This window comes from Oryctolagus cuniculus, chromosome 10 (assembly GCF_051225735.1).
Source record: "Oryctolagus cuniculus isolate XC-2025 breed Fujian yellow rabbit chromosome 10, ASM5122573v1, whole genome shotgun sequence".
Lineage (NCBI taxonomy): Eukaryota > Metazoa > Chordata > Mammalia > Lagomorpha > Leporidae > Oryctolagus > Oryctolagus cuniculus.
Genome location: NC_142876.1, coordinates 4632032 through 4650483, shown reverse-complemented (window position 1 = coordinate 4650483; position 18452 = coordinate 4632032).

The following is an 18452-nucleotide window of genomic DNA, read 5'->3' as shown; positions in this document are numbered from 1 at the left end:
TTTGTGGTTTTGATTGCCTGTGCTTCTGGGTTTTCCCCAAGAACTCTTTGCCTATGCCAATGTCTTATAGGGTTTCCCCAATGTTTTCTAGTAATTTGATGGTATTGGGTCACAATTCTAGGCCTTCGATTCATTTTGAATGGATGTTTTTGAAAGGTGGAAGGTAGGGGTCTTGTTTCGTGCTTCTGCACGCAGAGATCCAGTTTTCCCAGCACCATTGTTGAACAGATCATCCTTGCTCCAGGGGTTGATTTGATCACCTTTGTCAAAGAGAAGTTGGTTGTTGATGCATGGATTGCTTTTTGGAGTTTCTATTCTGTTGCATTGCTCTACATGTCTGTTCTGTTTGTTTTTTATAGAACCAGGCTGTTTAGATGATAACTGCCCTGCCTTGAAATCTGGTGGTGTGATGCCTCTGGGTTGTTTTGTTTTGTTTTGTTTTGTTTTGTATAAGATTTCTTTAGCTATTTGGGGTCTTTGTGTTTTCATATGAATTTTAGCATCGATTTTTCTAGATCTGAGAAGAATGGCCTTGGTATTTTGATTGGGATAACATTGAATCTTTAAACTGCTTTTGATAGTGTTGACATTTTGATGATATACATTCTTCCAATCCATGAACATGGTCATTTCCATTGTTTTGCATCTTCTATTTCTTTCTTTAATGTCTTGTAGTTTTCATCATGGAAATCTGACATCCTTTGCTAAATTTATTCCAAGGTATTTATTTTTTTGTAGCTCTTGGGAATGGGATTGATCCTGGTTCTTTCTCAGCAGTGGCATCGTCTGTGTATACAAAGGCTGTTGATTTTTGTGTGTTAATTTTATATCCTGCCACTTTACGAAACACTTTTATGAGTTCCAATAGTCTCTTGGTGGAGTCTTGGATCCCCTATATATAGAATCATGTCATTTGCAAATAGGGATAGTTTGACTTCCTCCTTCCCAATTTGTATCCCCTTGATTTCTTTTTCTTGCCTAATGGCCCTGGCTAAAATATACTTCCAGGAGTATATTGAATAGTAGTGGTGAAAGTGGGTATCTTTGTCTGATTCCAGATCTTAGTGAGAATGTTTCCAACTTTTCCCCATTCAATAAGATGCTGGCTGTGGGTCCATCATAAATAGTCTTGATTGGTTAAGGAATGTTCTTTCTATGCCCAGTTTACTTAAGATTCTCATCATGAAAGGATGTTGTATTTTACCAAATGCTTTCTCTACATCTATTGAGATAATCATGGTTTTTGTTCTTAAGTTTTGTTCATGTGATGTATCACATTTATTGATTGGTGACTGTTGAACCATCCCTGCATACCAGGGATAAATCCCACATGATGTGGGTGAATGATCTTTCTGATGTGTTGTTGGATTCAATTAGCTAGTATTTTGTTGAGGATTTTTTTTTCTATGTTCATCAGAGATATTGGTCTATAGTCCTCTTCCTCTGTTGTATCTTTCTGGTTTAGGAATTAAGGTGATGCTGGGTTTATAGAAGGAGTTTGGGAGGATTCCCTCTCTTTTGATGTTTTGAATAGCTTGAGAAGATTTTGAATTAGTTCTTCATTAAGTATCTGGTAGAATTCAGTAGTGAAGCCATCCATCCAGTCATGGGCTTTTCTTTGTTGGGAGGGTCCTTATTACTGATTCACTGCAGGACTGCAAGGCTTGGTATTTCCATGCTTGTGTCTGATTTGAGCAGCATCCTTCACTGCTCCCACCTGGTTACAGCCAATCAGGCCAGGCCCTGCCTTGCAATGAGACATCATCCCAGCTCTGCCTCCATATCTCCTGTGGCTTAAATAGCCTCCCACTCCAGCTTCCCTGGACCCCACCCTGCATGGTCTCTTACCCAGAATCCACCTGTACCTGGCCAGTACGGCTCTGGGACCCTGCTTGCAAACCCACCTGACTGACCTGGACCCCCTTGGTTCTCCATCTTTTGTCACTTAGCAACGTGATTGATGAAACCTTCCCGAGAGGCCACTGGGTCACCTGAACTCTCCCAGGCCTTGGTAGCAAGAGCACTGCCTGAGCTCTCCTCCCCTTTGCTGCTGGCTGAGAAAATAGTCTCCTAGGTCATCTTCTTTAAAAAATATTTATTTATTTATTTATTTGAAAGGCAGAGTAAGGGGAGAGAGAGAGAGATTTTCCATCTGCTGGTTCACTCCCCAAATGGCTGCAACAGGCAGGCTGGGCCAGGCCAAAGCCAGAAGCCAAGAGCTTCTTCCAGGTCTCCCATGTGGGTGTGGGTGCCTAAGCACTTGGCCATCTTCCCCTGCTTTTCTGGACACAGTAGTAGAGACGTGGATCAGAAGTGGAGCATCCAGGACTCAAACCAGAGCCCACATGAGATGCCAGCACTGAAGATAGCGGCTTAACCTGCTGAGCCACAGAGCAGGCCCCTCCATGGTCATCTTAAACTAATCAAACTTTGCCTCTGAGCTGGGGTGGCATGAACTCCCTGGGGAAAGGTCCCCTGATCAGCTCTGGACCTGTCAACAGTGAAGCTGCAGGGAGCAAGGAATAAAGAGACGTCCTTTCCTTCAGCTGCCGTACCCCAAGTATTACAAACCTGGGGCTTTACACGACACAAGTGAGCTCTCGCAGCTCTGGAGGGGGTTAAGGCCAAACGCAAGGCGTCATGGGGTCCTGCTCCCTGTGGACACTAGAGAAGAATCCTTCCTGTGCCCTTCGGCTTCCAGTCGCTCCAGATGTCCTTGGCTTGTGGCTGTGTCACTCCAGTCTTTGCCTCCTCTTCAGTGTGTCTGAATTACATGGAGGCGTGTGATTGAATGTAGGGCACACTCATATAACCCAAGATAAACACATGCCGGCAAGACCCTCATCACCTCTTTTGCCACACAGATTAATATCCACAGGATCCAGGGATTGTATGTGGATGGACATTGGTGGGGGTGGCACCAGTAAAGCAGCAAGTGGCCCAGGGTCATCTATTTGTATGACCTTGGTGCCAGCCCTATCCAATTGCAGACCCATGTTTAGGCATGACCCAGTGTTGCCTTTCTTGTTTCTCTACCTCTCTACGTTTAAATTTCTTCAGTTTTCAAATAAGGACACCAATACCTACCTCAGAGATTTTACAAAGTTTACCTGAGATCCTATGGCAGGTGCTTCAGCTATGGCTGGCACAAAGTCAGCTGTGAAGTGTGTCTCTTATCTTCCATTAGATTGTATGTAGAGAAGGCATCATTTTAACTTTTGTTATCCAGTTATTATAGCATTTAGAAGACAGGCTCTCAGAAACACCATTAAGTACAAACCTTGGAACTGCCTCTAGTTTTCATACCAAAGAAGTACATTACTCAAAAGTGACTAAGAAAGCTGCTGGTTTCTGGTGTGCCAGCTCTGAGACATAGAAGATTGCAAAAATTATGGAGTACTCCTGTCATCCCTAGAAATGATTATGCATTAAGTAAAAGAAGCTAACAACCCAAACAAAATAAATCAAATGGATCTAGAAGATTAAAATACCACCAGGAGCAGGACTGATGGGAGGAAAACATACACCGTACTGGGTGTGGGTATAAAGCAGCAGAAGAGTTGATGGAACAACCACGTTGGAAAACCACCCACTTTATAATGTGAGAAAGCAAGAATGCAAAGAATATTCTGAAAAATAGTTACTAGAACCACCAAAACTGCTTTGGTTCTATCAATTTGACCCTAGAGATGTTTTTCACATTTAGAAAACAAATGGTTTCATAGTAAAACATTTCTGTAACTACAGGGAAAGTGTTGTAACCATTTACTTGAAAAACTCCAGCATCGCTAGCTCAGAATAGCCATTTGCATTAATCGGCTGCATCAGTATTCAGCAATGACTGTCCAGAGTGCCATCTTAGTCACTGCTTGCTGTTCATTGTGTGGTAAATGGTGCTTCCCACAGTTAAATGTCTATGAGACACATATGAGAAAGGCACTTTCCAAATTACCCTGACAACCAGGAAACTTACAGAGGCACTCTGGCCCTCTTTCTACCAAAATCCTATTTCCAGTTTCCTCACCCTAAATAAGAAAAAATTGGCCAGCTGAGATTCTACGTTTTACATCATAATACACACATCTGGACAAATTATAAAACCTCTCTCTCCTCTTTCTGTTCTTTTTCCTCTGGAATTTGCAATGAAAATTTGTTAAAAACATTTAACAGAAATACGAACACATCATTGGATGTTAACATGCCAATTTCATTCATTTCTTTGAGATCTGAGGGGTTTTTTAAAAGTCAAAGAAAGCACACCAAAGCGAAAGCTTACTGGAAAAGGCCAAGGTCACCAATAGAGAACCTGGCTTTGTAGCTTGTGGTGGGCACCAACAGCTGCCTTTGTTGCTCAGTTTCCAGTGCATGTTGAAAACATCAGCTCACAGGAGGGAGGCACGGCCACCAAAGAGGAAGGACCAGCACGACTTTGGTGGATCATGGCGCCCTAGGCCAACGGAGACACATTTGTAAGAAAGCGTCATTCACTGCACTTACTGCTCCCACCACGTGAGCTGTGGAAACAGGGATGTTCATCTATTTAACTGTCAGCTCCATTTTAGAAGTAAACGCTGTGGCCGTCAATATGAAAGAAGGTGAAGGAAGAAAACCTCCCAATAAAAGATCACAGGAAGTTCAAAGCATATATTAGAAATATCTTCGGGAAAATGGCAGGGCAAAGTTACTACTTATCAATAGTCACATGAATGTTAATGGCCTCAACTATCCAGTTAAAAGACAGACTGGCTGAATGGATTAAGGATCGAAACCCATCTATTTGCTGCTTACAAGAAACACATCTTTCCAACAAGGATGCATGCAGACTGAAAGTGAAAGGTTGGAAAAAGATATACCAAGCCAACAGAAACCAAGAAAGAGCTGGTGTAGCCATCTTAATACCAGACAAAATAAACTTTAACACAAAAACTGTTAAGAGAGACAAAGAGGGGCACTATATAATGATTAAGGGATCAATTCAATACAGGAAGATGTAACTATTATAATGTACATGCACCTAATTACAGGGCACCGGTTTATTTAAAATATATGTTAAGGGAATTAAAGGGAGATTTAGACTCCAATACAATAGTATTGGGGGACTTCAATATTCCACTTTCACCAATAGACAGATCAACAGGACAGAAGATCAACAAGGAAACAGCAGATTTAATCAACACTATAGCCCAAATGGACCTAACAGATATCTACAGAACTTTTCATCCTACACATAAAGCATTTACATTCTTCTCAGCAGTACATGGAACCTTCTCTAGGATTGACCACATACTAGGCCATAAAGCAAGTCTCAGCAAATTCAAAAGAATTAGAATCATACAATGCAGCTTCTCAGACCATAAAGGAATGAAGTTGGAAATTAGCAACTCAGGAATCCCTAGAGCATATGCAAACACATGGAGATTGAACAACATGCTCCTGAATCAACACTGGGTCATAGAAGAAATCAAAACAGAAATCAAAAATTTTATGGAAGTAAATGAGGATAACAGCACAACATATCAAAACTTATGAGATATAGGAAAAGCAGTGTTGAGAGGAAAGTTTATACCAATAGGTGCCTACATCAAGAAATTGGAAAGGCACCAAACAAATGAGCTTTCAGTTCATCTCAAGGATCTAGAAAAACTGCAGCAAACCAGACCCAAATCTAGTAGGAGAAGAGAAATAATTAAAATCAGAGAAGAAATCAACAGAATTGAATCCAAAAAAAATTACAAAAGATCAACCAAACTTAGTAATTTTTTGAAAAAAAAAATTGACACACCATTGGCCCAACTAACTAAAAAAAGAAGAAAAAAGACCCAAATCAATAAAATCAGAGATGAAAAAGGGAATGTAACAACAGACAGCACAGAAATAAAAAGAATCATCAGAAATAACTACAAAGAGTTGTATGCCAGCAAACAGGGAAACCTATCAGAAATGGATAGATTCATGGACACATGCAACCTACCTAAATTGAACCAGGAAGACATAGAAAACCTAAACAGACCCATAACTGAGACAGAAATTGAATCAGTGATAAAGTCCCTCCCAACAAAGAAAAGCCCAGGACCGGATGGATTCACTGCTGAATTCTATCAGACATTTAAAGAATAACTAACTCCAATTCTTCTCAAACTATTCAGAACAATCGAAAAAGAGGGAATCCTCCCAAATTCTTTCTATGAAGCCAGCATCACAGCAGACTCATAGAATGACAAATATCCTCAACAACACTCTGGCCTCAGAATCAGCCCTTAAGGTATTAGGATCTGGCTGAAGAGCCCATGAGACTATTTTAGGCATGGAAAGCCAAGACACTGTGGCAAAAAAAAAAAAACCTAAATGAAAGATCTCTGCGAGTGAGGAGTGAGATCTCAGTGGAAAGAATGGGCCATCAAAAAAGGAGGTACCTTTCTCTGAAAGGCGGAGAGAACTTCCACTTTGACTATGACCTTGTCTAAATAAGATCAGAGTTGGTGAACTCAAAAGGCTTCCATAGCCTTGGCAGCTCATGACAAGAGCCTCGGGTGATTACTGACGCCATAAACAAGAGTGTCAAATGTTAAGTCAACAACAGGAGTCACTGTGCACTTACTCCCCATGTAGGATCTCTGTCCTTAATGTGTTGTACAATGTGAATTAATGCTATAACTAGTACTCAAACAGTACTTTACACTTTGTGTTTCTATGGGGGTGCAAACTGTTGAAATCTTTAGTTAATATATACTAAACTGATCTTCTGTATATAAAGAGAATTGAAAATGAATCTTGATGTGAATGGAATGGGAGAGGGAGTGGGAGATGGGAGGGTTGCGGGTGGGAGGGAAGTTATCGGGGGGAAAAAGCCACTGTAATCCCAAAGCTGTACTTTGGAAATTTATATTTATTAAATAAATGTTAAAAAGAAGAAGTAAGCACTGTGAGTGAATCAGCGCTGAGTGAGCCCCGGGCTTCCTGCCTTGAGGAGGCTCTGAGGGTCCTCGTTAATCTCGGCATGAGCCCGGCAGGACTGTTGTCTGGCACAGACGATGAAAATCAGCCACGTTTTCCCTGGAAGCCACTGGCTGCTGTGTGGGGCAGGCTGCCCGTAATGCGGTCACTTTTATTTAGGGATAATTCAGATGAAAGTCAGAAATGTATTTAGCTGAATACCACAGCCATTGATATCAATTTACATGAAACGGGAAAATACAGAAAAATAATATTATGTCATTTCAAGTAGCTTCAAATTATATAATCGGCTCTCAATGGGCTGATTATTTTTCACATCAAAGAGCTATAAAAATGTTCATTTTTGTTTCCAATGTGATGGCATCATTATTTGTTATTATTAAGATTTATGTTATTTCCAACACCGACGCTCTGCTAAGAACTGTGCTGACGTTTCTTGTGAATGATCGACACCAGCAGCTCCAGATCTTCAGCGCTCCCTGGGGTGGGGCTCCTTGGATGGGAACGCGTTGACCCAAGATTGCATCCGATCTTTGAACCAAGTGCTCACCTGGCTCCTGTGGCGCCTGTGGTTGCAACCTTTTCAGAAAGGCAGCTTGCTGTCCTCCCACACACAGGGCACTGCAGACTTCTCAGGTCCAGGGAGAGACGCGGGGCTTCAGTGTCCAGAGCCCAGACAACAGATGAATGGGGCCAACGCATCAGCATCCAGGTGACTTCACACCTAAGCCCATGGCTCAGGAAACAGCAGGCTGCAGCCTCTGAGGACAAAAGCTCCCCACCTCGCCCCCATGTTTCTCTCCTTTCCTGTGCCTCCTTCCCTCGTCCCTCACCACTCTGATTCTCCACCTCTCTCCTCTCTCGAGTGTCTCTGTTTTCCCATCTTCTACCTACTCTCTCCTCAATACGCTATAATAAAGACCCATGCCTCTGAGAATTCCTGGTCCAGCCTGACATTTATAGTCCTTTCTGTTGACTCAAGATCGAGCCAGGCAAATCTTTAGGTCTCACCAGTTCAGGGAAGGTGAGGCTGACTTCACAGGGGAACAAGCGTAGAACTAGAAATGTGCCACCTTGTAGAGGCCACCCAGCTACCAGGTAACCGCAGTGGCCTTTCTCATTCTCTGACCAATCCTCATAGCCTCATTTTATTATTCACAGTGAACAAGTCCAGGAACTTGGCCCACTTTTCTTAAGAGAAGCAATACAGCTCAGGACTCCCACGGTTTTACCTGGATTCAAGACCGAGTTCTACCACTGTGATAGGTTATTTCTTTTCTTCTCTGAGAACGGCCTAGCATTTTCCTCATATGTAAAATGGGATAATAGTGTCTCCTGTTGCATGGACTATCCCAGGAATTAATTGCATGTAAAATTCTTAGGAGAGAAAACACCAACGTACAAACTTGCAAAGAAGCAAGAACTTTGGAAAGAGCAATTCAGCATTCCAGGAAGGGACAGAGAGGGGGAAAGGGGACTTGGAGAAGGGAAAAGGTGTACTCTATCATGAGAGGGAAATAATCAACCTCTGAGGATAGGTACTCCCTCCACCCTCAATAAGTGAGAGAAGCATCGGGAACAAGAATGGGACTGCACACGGCAAATCCTAACCATCACATGGCCCCATAAGGAGCTCCAAACAAGCAGAGACAAGAGTGTAGACTCAGTGCCAAGAAACCAGGCAGAGTGATTATTTCAAGCACAAGAAGGCGCTTCCCGCAGAGCGGAAGGAGGAACCGTTTCTTACTGGGGAGACTTCAACCACATCCATGAGAGCAGCGCTGGGAAGGAGCCCTCTGCCATTATGGGGTGAGGCTGTACGGTCCAGGGAGGGAAGAGGCTAAAGATGGGGCTGGGGGTGTCAGGAGGGTCAGGAGCTACACAGGATGCCCAGCAAGGCCAGCATGCATCCTCCTCACCAGGTGCTGCTCCTGGTCTGTTCCCAGACTTCTCACACCCCCTCTCTTCCCAGTCCCTCCAGCTGTACTCACTGCACACACTGCTCGACTTACAATGGAGTCTCACATTGTGAGAACAACTACAAGGTATTTTCCGTTTACAGAAACTTGGCAAAGCAAACTTCATGTCTGTGGTTTCTAGAAGGCCAAGCCTCACCATGCATGTTCTTGATGAAGGGAAGGAGCTTTGAGCTTGTATAAGCCCTTAGCAATGATAGGGGTGCCATTCCACTAGGGGTAAGTGGAAGGCTCTTTTTCAATTTGCCTCATTACTCTTTTTATTTTATTTTTACTTGAAAGTCAGAGTTACACAGAGAGAGAAGGAGAGGCAGAGAGAGAGGGAGAGAGGTCTTCCATCCGCTGGTTCACTCCCCAGTTGGCCGCAACAGCCGGAGCTGCGCCAATCCAAAGCCAGGAGCTAGGAGCTTCTTCCATTCCAGATGCCAGCAAATAAAACTCAGGATGGGAAGATGACAAAGTAAAAGCTACTAGAGAAAAAAAATGTGCCATCAGCTCAGTTCTTGGAGATAAATGCCAGGGAAGGGGATTGACTTCGAAGCTAGGACTTCGAGAATACTGCATGGTGGCGCCCTCAACAGACACGGAGGTGACTCTACAGGTCCACTTGCCTGCTGTGATAAATTTCATACAATGTTGGAAAAGTAGGCAGACAAGAATACAGTTAGCAGCCGGCACCGCGGCTCACTTGGCTAATCCTCCACCTGTGGCGCCGGCACCCCAGGTTCTAGTCCCAGTTGGGGCCCCGGTTCTGTCCCAGATGCTCCTCTTCCAGTCTGACTCTCTGCTGTGGCCCGGGAGTGCAGTGGAGGATGGCCCAGGTCCTTGGGCCCTGCACCCACATGGGAGACCAGGAGGAAGCACCTGGCCCCAGGCTTTGGATCGATGCAGCGCACCGGCCGTAGCGGCCATTTGGGGGGGTGAACCAATGGAAGGAAGACCTTTCTCTCTGTCTCTCTCTCTCTGTCTAACTCTGCCTGTCAAAAAAAAAAAAAAAAGAATACAGTTAGCAAATTACCATATCCTGGGTGACTCTGAGTTCCTAATTATTTTATATGTGTTTTGTCCACTGGGTTCAGTAATTTGATATAAGATGTATAACATATAATTTGATATAACTTGTGTAAGTTACATACAATGGTTTTGTATTTTTTGCTATTGATGAGAAAAATAGCATACCAAGTTATTTTTTTTTTTACATGGTGGGGAAAATGCCTTTTTCTACTTCTCCTGAAGCTGTCCTAGGGGCTGAGGTGGCGGGGATGGAACCAAGAATGCAGGAGCCGTGAGACTGAACACACAAAGGGGGCTCCGTGCTAGCACTGCACAGTCCCGCCTGCACCTGCTACTGCGAAGTCCACTTAGCAAGCTCAGGAATAGATGGGAGCCTTGCTTCTCTCTCTTTACTCAAAAAGAAAAACTATACTAACACATGAGGACAGCAAAAGACAAGGCAACAGCTGTCCACTAAATAATACTTAATTTAATAATACTTAAATTCTATTTAAGTATTACCTAGTCACAGAAAGCAGTGCTCTATGCCAAGTCGCATGTAATAAAAAACAAAGAAAAAGTAAAGGCGCATTTAGAGAGCTTACTTTTGCAGCAGCTTTGAATCTCCTGTGCCTTAGTTGTCATGAAAAGCGTCCAGGAGAACTAGAGCAAAAGTTCTCCTGTTGGGCTCAGGGACAGGGCTGGCAATGGTGTGGCCAACGCCATGAACACGCAGAGGTTACAGGCAGACGCACAGTGAGGAGGAAGGCTCGCGCTCACGACCGCCCGATCCCTCATGGGACGGACACCCCAGCATTCCTCCTCAACCTTCACGAGGTGTTCTCCCTGCCCCAGACACAAAGGCTAAGTCAACATGAAACCACTGAGCGTTGCAAGGTGTCTGGTGCCTAACAAATCTTCCCAGCCAGATGAATCAATTCATTCACAAACTTTCATTGGGATTCCGCTCCCGGGCGAGGTTCGCCTGTCCCAACAGAGCAGGCCGGGGAAGTCACGTGTCAGAGGTGGGGAGGGCTCCTTTTGTAGATAGAGGGCGTGGGGGTTAGAGGTGGAGGCGGGTCTGATCCTCGTTGGTTGACCTTTAGGCACCCGCGGGGACCTTGACAAGGACTTTTCCTTCCCGAAAGTGCGGGTAGGGACTCTGCATTCCCGGAAGTGTGGGCCTCTCTCCCGCGGATCCCAAAGCCACCAAGCATGACTGGGCGCGCCCTTCAGTACCGACTGCTTGTCGTTTGGGCCAATCAAGCAAGAAGTGGAGCCCTCCAGTCCATCAGCTGACCTGTTTCACCTGCCACTGAAACCCTTGGCGGCCTGGACCAGAAATCCGCAGGTTGTGATTCACGGGTGAATCTTGAAATCACACCTAGCTGATTTCCAGAGTGGTGGATATGTTGATCACCGGGTCCATGTCCCTGCCTACTTTGTAAGTGTGTGCACGTGTGTGTTTGCACATGTGTGTGTGTTCGCATGTGCGTGTGCTTGCACTCTGTGGGTCCAGGGCATGGCAGCCACTGGTGGTACCCACCCATACCCCTTCAATACTTAGGAGCACCAAGTCGGTGTGCGTCACGTGACACCAACGGCCAGCACCTGGGCTGCCTCCTGTGCTGTCTACGAGCGAGCAGAACTGTGGCCCCTGCCCCAGGGCAGTCAGAGAGGGTGGGGATGCAGCATCGACGCCCCCGCTCCGTCACCCATCAAGAGGCCCCTCACCAGCCCACGAGGTCGCTCAGGCGCCCGCTCGCAGGGCTTCCTCGGCGAGATCAGGCTCCAGGGCACCAAAGGGCGGCTGGCTTTCAAACACGGGCTCCTGCTGTCTTCCCTGCCCTGCTGCTACGGCCTACTCCGCCGCACCTTGCTCACTGGCCGACTCTGCAAGGGTTGGCACCGAGCGCCTTCAGCACGGCGGGTCGGCGCGCTCCCTCGGGACAGCGAGCGCCTGGCTTCCTCTCGGAACCGAACCAAAGCGGCCTTTACCAGCTACAGGGTTGGACATTTGCTGGGTCTCCCCGTCGCCTCCCGCCCTGGGCCTCGCGTTTCCCGACGAGAGCGGCCGCTGTGCCCGGCGTGCCCACCAGGGGGCGTCCGACACCGCAGGAAGGGTTCGGCTCCATCCCTGCACTTGAGGCATCTGGTTTTTTCCTTTTTTTAAATTAGTTTTTAACAGATTCAATATAGTTCATACACACAATTTTTAAATTCTATTTAAGTTATATATACAAGTTTTATGTATTTCATACATACAGATTCAGGAACTTAGTGATACTTCCCTGTCTATCCCCCCTCCCACCCACGCTCCAACTCTTCTTCCTCCTCCCTCCCCCATTCCCACTCCTAATTTTTACAAAGATCTACTTTCAGTTACTTAATGATCGCAAAGTTAACCCTACACTAAGGAAGAGTTCAACCAGTAACATTGTACATACAATTCTAAGAAGATAATGGCACTCCCTCCTCCTTCACCCTCCCTCTCCCTTTTTGTAGTTTTTGAGATAACATCCTTTAGATTTGCATCACAACAAAAGGCTTTATGCTTCACCAAGGAAGAAGTTTCACAAGTAAGAATCAGAAAGTAGTTGACTGTGGCGCAGCGGCTTAACGCCTTGGCCTGAAGTGCTGGGATCCCATATGGGCACTGGTTCGAGACTCGGCTGCTCCACTTCCAATCCAGCTCTCTGCTGTGGCCTGGGAAAGCAGTGGAAGATGGCCCAAGTCCTTGGGCCCCTGCACCCACGTGGGAGACCCAGAAGAAGCTCCTGGCTCCTGGCTTCGGATCTGCGCAGCTCAGGCCATTGCGGCCATCTGGGGTGAACCAGTGGATGAAAGACCTCTCTCTCCCTCTCTCCACCTCTCCTTCTCTCTGTGTAACTCTGACTTTCATATAAATAAATAAATCTTTAAAAAAAAGAATCAAAAAGACCTTAATTTAGTGGGAATAGAGGCAGCAGCTATGAACAATCATTGAATGAAAAAATGACCATTCCACCCCACACAGTAAATTTTGAAGTAATCATAGATCATGAAAGTTTTTCCTTTAAAGCAAAAGTTTCTTCAGAATCTTCTTCTAAAGACATGCGTTTCCTTAAGATTCATTTTGTATAGTATGCATTTAAATGTCAAGGTTCTCTGGTAAACCCCTGACATTTGAAGTGAAGAAATGGTTGGCACTGGCTCCATGTGTCCAGCGGACATTCAAAGACCGCAGCCCAGAGTCTCTGCCTCCACTAGGCCGTGAGAAAGCGTCAGCCCCGTCTTCAGGAGCACACTCAGGAGAAGTGCACAGAGCACCTGCAGCTTTGTGTGCACCTGTGCCGCGCAGGGGAGGGAGGAGCGAGCTGCAGGGGGGTGGAGGTCAGGTCGTACCTGGGATGCAGCCTCTGAGCATTCTCCATGTTCATCACTTGAAAGGTAGGGAGTCTGAAGTCTCCCATGCTCTCCTGGAGGGCGTACTGTGTTCAGAGCAGAAAGCCATAAATAGATAGATAGATACATAGATAGATGATAGATACATAGATATACTGATAGATACATAGACATATAGATACATACATGGATACATAGATGACAGATATATAGATACAGAGATAGATGAAAGATACATAGATAGATACATAGATGATAGGTATATAGACAGATACATACATAGACACATAGATAGATGATAGACACATATATACATAGATAAATACATAGATATATATACATATAGATACATAGATGATAGACATATATACATAGACAGATACATAGATAGGTGATATATATACATACATAGATACAAAGATAGATACACAGATACATAGATAGATGTATACATGGATAGATATAGAGAATAGATAGATGACAGATACATACATGGATAGATAATAGATACATAGATAGATAAAAGGCCAGGAAAGGGAATGCCTAAGATCTGCCTGCATCAGAAACTTGAAGAGGGGCCAGGTGCTGTGTTGCAGTGATTAACTCCCTGCTGCTCCACTTCCCATCCAGCTCCCTGCTGATGCACATGGGAAAGCTGTGGAAGATGGCCCAAGTGCTCGGGAGATGAGGATGCAATTATTGGAACCAAGCTGATTCAGCCTGACCCAGCCATGGCCATAGTGGGTGAACCAACAGATGAAAGATCTCTCTCTCTCTCTCTAACTCTGCCTTCCAGATAAGTAAATAAGTAAATCCTTAAAATAAAATCTGAAAGGACCCTTGGGACTCCTTCGTGATATTTCTCCCCCATAAGAAACTCAATTTTTGGATATGTTGAAATTGAAGAACTTGTTGTTTTAATGTATCTTCCACACGTGGAGATGGTTAACATTTGAGGAGTCGGCAGTGCTGACTACGCTGTTGTGATCATCGGACACTGTGAATCACACATGGCTGGATTGTCTGCACGAATACTGAGTGTGGGCCACTTAGGGCTGGTCCTCCCTTCCTGTGTGGAAAAGCGGGGCAGCTTGCCACGGCCCGGGGTGCGGGATTGGATTTGCACAGCAGGGAGCCAAAGGGTCAGGAGGGTTCATGAAGACAGAACATGAACCAGGAAACTCCTGCCAGTCCAAAGATCCAAACGCTTCCCTTTGTGCCACTCGCCTCTGCCCTGGGCATTGAGCCCAGCTAAAAAATTAACCCGGCTCGGTTAGAGAAGCTCAGGGACTTATCCCGAGCCCTGGGAGGCCTTGGCTCAGCCTTCTGTGCCCTCAGGAGCTGCCCAAGATGATAGACCAGGGCACAAGTCACTGGACAGCGTGGTGACCCTTAGCCAAGCTTTGTTCTCCACGGTCAAAGCCAATGGCTGAGGTGGAGCAACCAAGGCGTCCACACTCCAGCAGGGTGGCCCATGACCAGCATGTTGCCACCGGAGGAATGGCTCTTTGGAGCTCCAGAGCTAACGGCTAAGTCCTGCTATGAATTCATCTCCGGTCGGAGTTTGCAAGATGGAGTAATACTGACGATGAGGCCAGGGGTGGCCACGGGGCCCCACATCGTCGATATTAACTGCAGTTCCTATAAATCTTAATCGTGTTTGCATGAGAATAGCTACAATCATTAGTGTCAGGAGACTTAGAGACGACTAAGATAAGTGACTTTAAGGTTGGCACAAACAGAGCTTGCTACAATTATTCCTCACAAAGATAACTTAAGAAATGGGCAGCTGTTATGTTCTGCTAGTGAGTTTAAAATTATAGCAACGTATATTCTAGCAGACTCCTAACGTGAGCGATACAGTTGCAAGGACTACAGAACCAGGAACTGTGGCTTCCACACCGGCTTTTGCTAATCAGAGGTGGGGAGGCCAAAGACGGTATTTTTGCTGTGGATGCAATTGTGCATGCAAATTTTGGGTGGCTATAATCGGGGATGTGGTGGTGTTTGGATTCATTAGTAGGATATTAAAAAGTTTAATGAGCTTGTGGAGTCTGGGATTTAGATTAATGCTGGGAAGAGAAGTAATGAGCCATCAGTGTGCAGAATGGGAAGTGCTCAATTTTTCTGTTTGTTCTCTTCTTCAGGCAATAATAGATGTGGGATTGGTGTTGCTTCAGAGATTATAGAACGAAATTAGTTCCATGGCGGTAAATACCATGACAGAAAGTATTTGTAGAAAACTGAATGTTCGTAATGTTAATTAATCAGAAGTCTTCCCCAAGAGAAGAGGTGCTGGAAGGGGGAATTGCCACCCACGTGATTTGATGTCTGAGTGACAGGAGCGTTGAGGTCAAAGCAGATCTACCAGGATACCTGCAAAGTGTTTACCTTGGATAATGAGGGACAGGTGGTCACAAAAAGACCTCGGTTCGGAAAATACTGCATGCCAGGGGTTCAGAAACAAGGAAGCAAAAAGTACTGAAATGCCTGAAAAATGTTTCTCTCAAATGTACATCAAACATAACTGCTGTCAATCAGGAACAACACTAAATGAGGCTGCTGGGGCCGGCGCCGTGGCTCAGTAGGTTAATCCTCCGCCTTCAGCAGCGGCATCCCATATGGGCGCCAGTTTTAGTCCCGGCTGCTCCTCTTCCAGTCCAGCTCTCTGCTATTGCCCGGGAAAGCAGTGAAGGATGGCCCAGGTCCTTGGGCCCCTGCACCTGCATGGGAGACTAGGAGGAAGCTCCTGGCTCCTGGCTTCGAATCTGCGCGGCTCCGGCCATTGCGGCCACTTGGGGAGTGAACCAACGGAAGGAAGACCTTTCTCTCTGTCTCTCTGTCTCTCTCTCTCTTACTGTCCGTAACTCTACCTGTCAAATAAATAAACAAAACAAAATAAAACAAAAAAAAAAAAAAAAATGAGGCTGCTCTCCCAGGGAGCCCTGGGGGCTGAGAACTAGCACACACTGCACATGGGTCAGCGATGCATCAGTTATAAATGAGGCTGGTCACACACTCAGGCACACTGAAACCTTAGCTGTGTTCCGTCCACCTCGACAGCTGCTTCTGGATTGCACTTGCACCTAAATCTGTGCTGTGGACGAAGAGGGAGCTTCCTAAACAGAGCTGGGTCTTGGCTCTCGCACGTTTGAACCAGTTCATGAGCAGATTTGCAGCCTCCTAATTCGACAGGCATCTTCAGAAAAGAAAAAAGAAACACCTGGCACCACCAAAGAATAAAGCTGTGGGGGCTGGTGCTGTGGCACGGCGGGTTAACGCCGTGGCCTTAAGCACCAGCATCCCATATGGACGCCGGTTCGAGAGCTGGCTGCTCCACTTCTGATCCAGCTCTCTGCTATGGCCTGGGATAGCGGCAGAAGATGGCCCAAGTCCCTGGGCCCCTGCACCCGTGTGGGAGACCTGGAAGAAGCTTCTGGCTCCTGGCTTCGGATTGGCGCAGCTCAGGCCATTGTGGCCAGTTGGGGAGTGAACCACAGGATGGAAGACCTCTCTCTCTCTCTGCCTCTCCTCTCTCTGTGTAACTCTTAAAAAAAAAAAAAAAAGGAAGAAAGCTATGGTCCCTTACAACTAGAGATCAGAGAGATGAAAGAGAGTTTTCAGATTCTACAGCCCAAGGTCAAAACTGTGTGCACCCGGAGGCTGAGGGCCTTTCCCGCAGGTCTCACCAGGACGGTACAGCGAGCGAGCGCACACTCGGCACTCGGAACACACCTCGCACAAGGAACAGATCGGCAACAGTTGTTGGATCACCCTCACCCCGGGGAAGGCGTGAGAGTCACACCAGCTGTGTGTTGGGTGTCACTGACGAAAGACTGTGTGTTGGGTGTCACTGACGAACGACGGCCGTGAGCGGCATAAGCTGACAAGAGAGGAATCATGCTTCCGCGTCACGGTCTCCTCTGGCGACTGCGAGGTGTGAGCCCCAGCACCTCCGCTCCCTCACTGCACCATGAGGAAAGCCAGCTTCCGGGGCGCAGGGCAGCGAACTGCAGAACTGACGCTAACAGGGCACTCGGCCAGCCGCCACCTCTGGCTCTTGGCCCAGCGACTTCTTAGCCTGCGTGGGTCACCAGCCACTTCCTCCTCTGGAGAAGGGCTGAGGCTCAGAGGCTTGGGCAGGCCTTCGGCCCCAGAAGTCAAGGATGCTTCCTTTGACTTTGAATTTTGTCCGTTTTGATGCAAGTAAGACCCAAGAAGAGGCACAGCCCCCAACGATGTGAATGAGGGCTTGATCAGGGAGTGGGTTTTTGTTGCTGTTGATTTCTCAACAATGTTGCAGTGGATTCGTTTCTGAGAGGAGCAGTGTGGTGGGGGCAAGAGGCGCGGAGTCACCACACAGACCCCGGGAGTCGGGTGAAAGCAGGCTTGAGGCGAGCAGCCCACAGACTCATTTATTACAGTTGGAACTACATCTTATATAGCCAAGACCAGCCAATCTGGTCAAGGGGGGTCTATGCCCCAACCAATCACAGCCTGTTGCCAGGCAGGCTCCGTTGCCAGGTGGGTTCCAAAGCCATTCCTGAGTAACACACTCACTTGCCAGTGGCTACCTTGGCATGGCCATCTCATTCCACCACAGGTTTTCAGTGTGTTGGCATCCAGGACATTTGCATACAGCCTTACGGGCAGGTCTGGCTCTGAGCTGGTGCCCAGAAGTCCTGCTGGGCCCGGACCCTGGCCAGCATGGCTTCAGGACATCTGGGCAGAGCGGAAGGTGCCACCTCCTGACAGCCACCCGCCAGGCCTCCAGTTTCTGGTCTGTGTGTCCAAACGCCCAGGACCTCTGTGACTTTATTTGGAAATAGAGTCTTTGAAGAGAGGAGTCGTTAGGGTGGGCCTGGTGTCCTCACAAGAAAACACAGACACACACGTAGGGAGACCACCTCGGGAAGAAGCTGCCACAAGACACTGACGCCAAAGGTCACCATCACCCCCCACCAAGGCCTGGAGCAGGGTGTCCCCTGCAGGCTCAGAGCCCACCCTACCCACACCAGGACCCCAGCTGGAGTCTCCAAGGGCTGGGAGGGAAGAAGCTCCCGCGGAAAGTGCCTTCCCCACCCACATCTGTGGTCTTGGCAATGGCAGCCTAGGAAAAGACCACAGCATAGGCCGGCGCCGCGG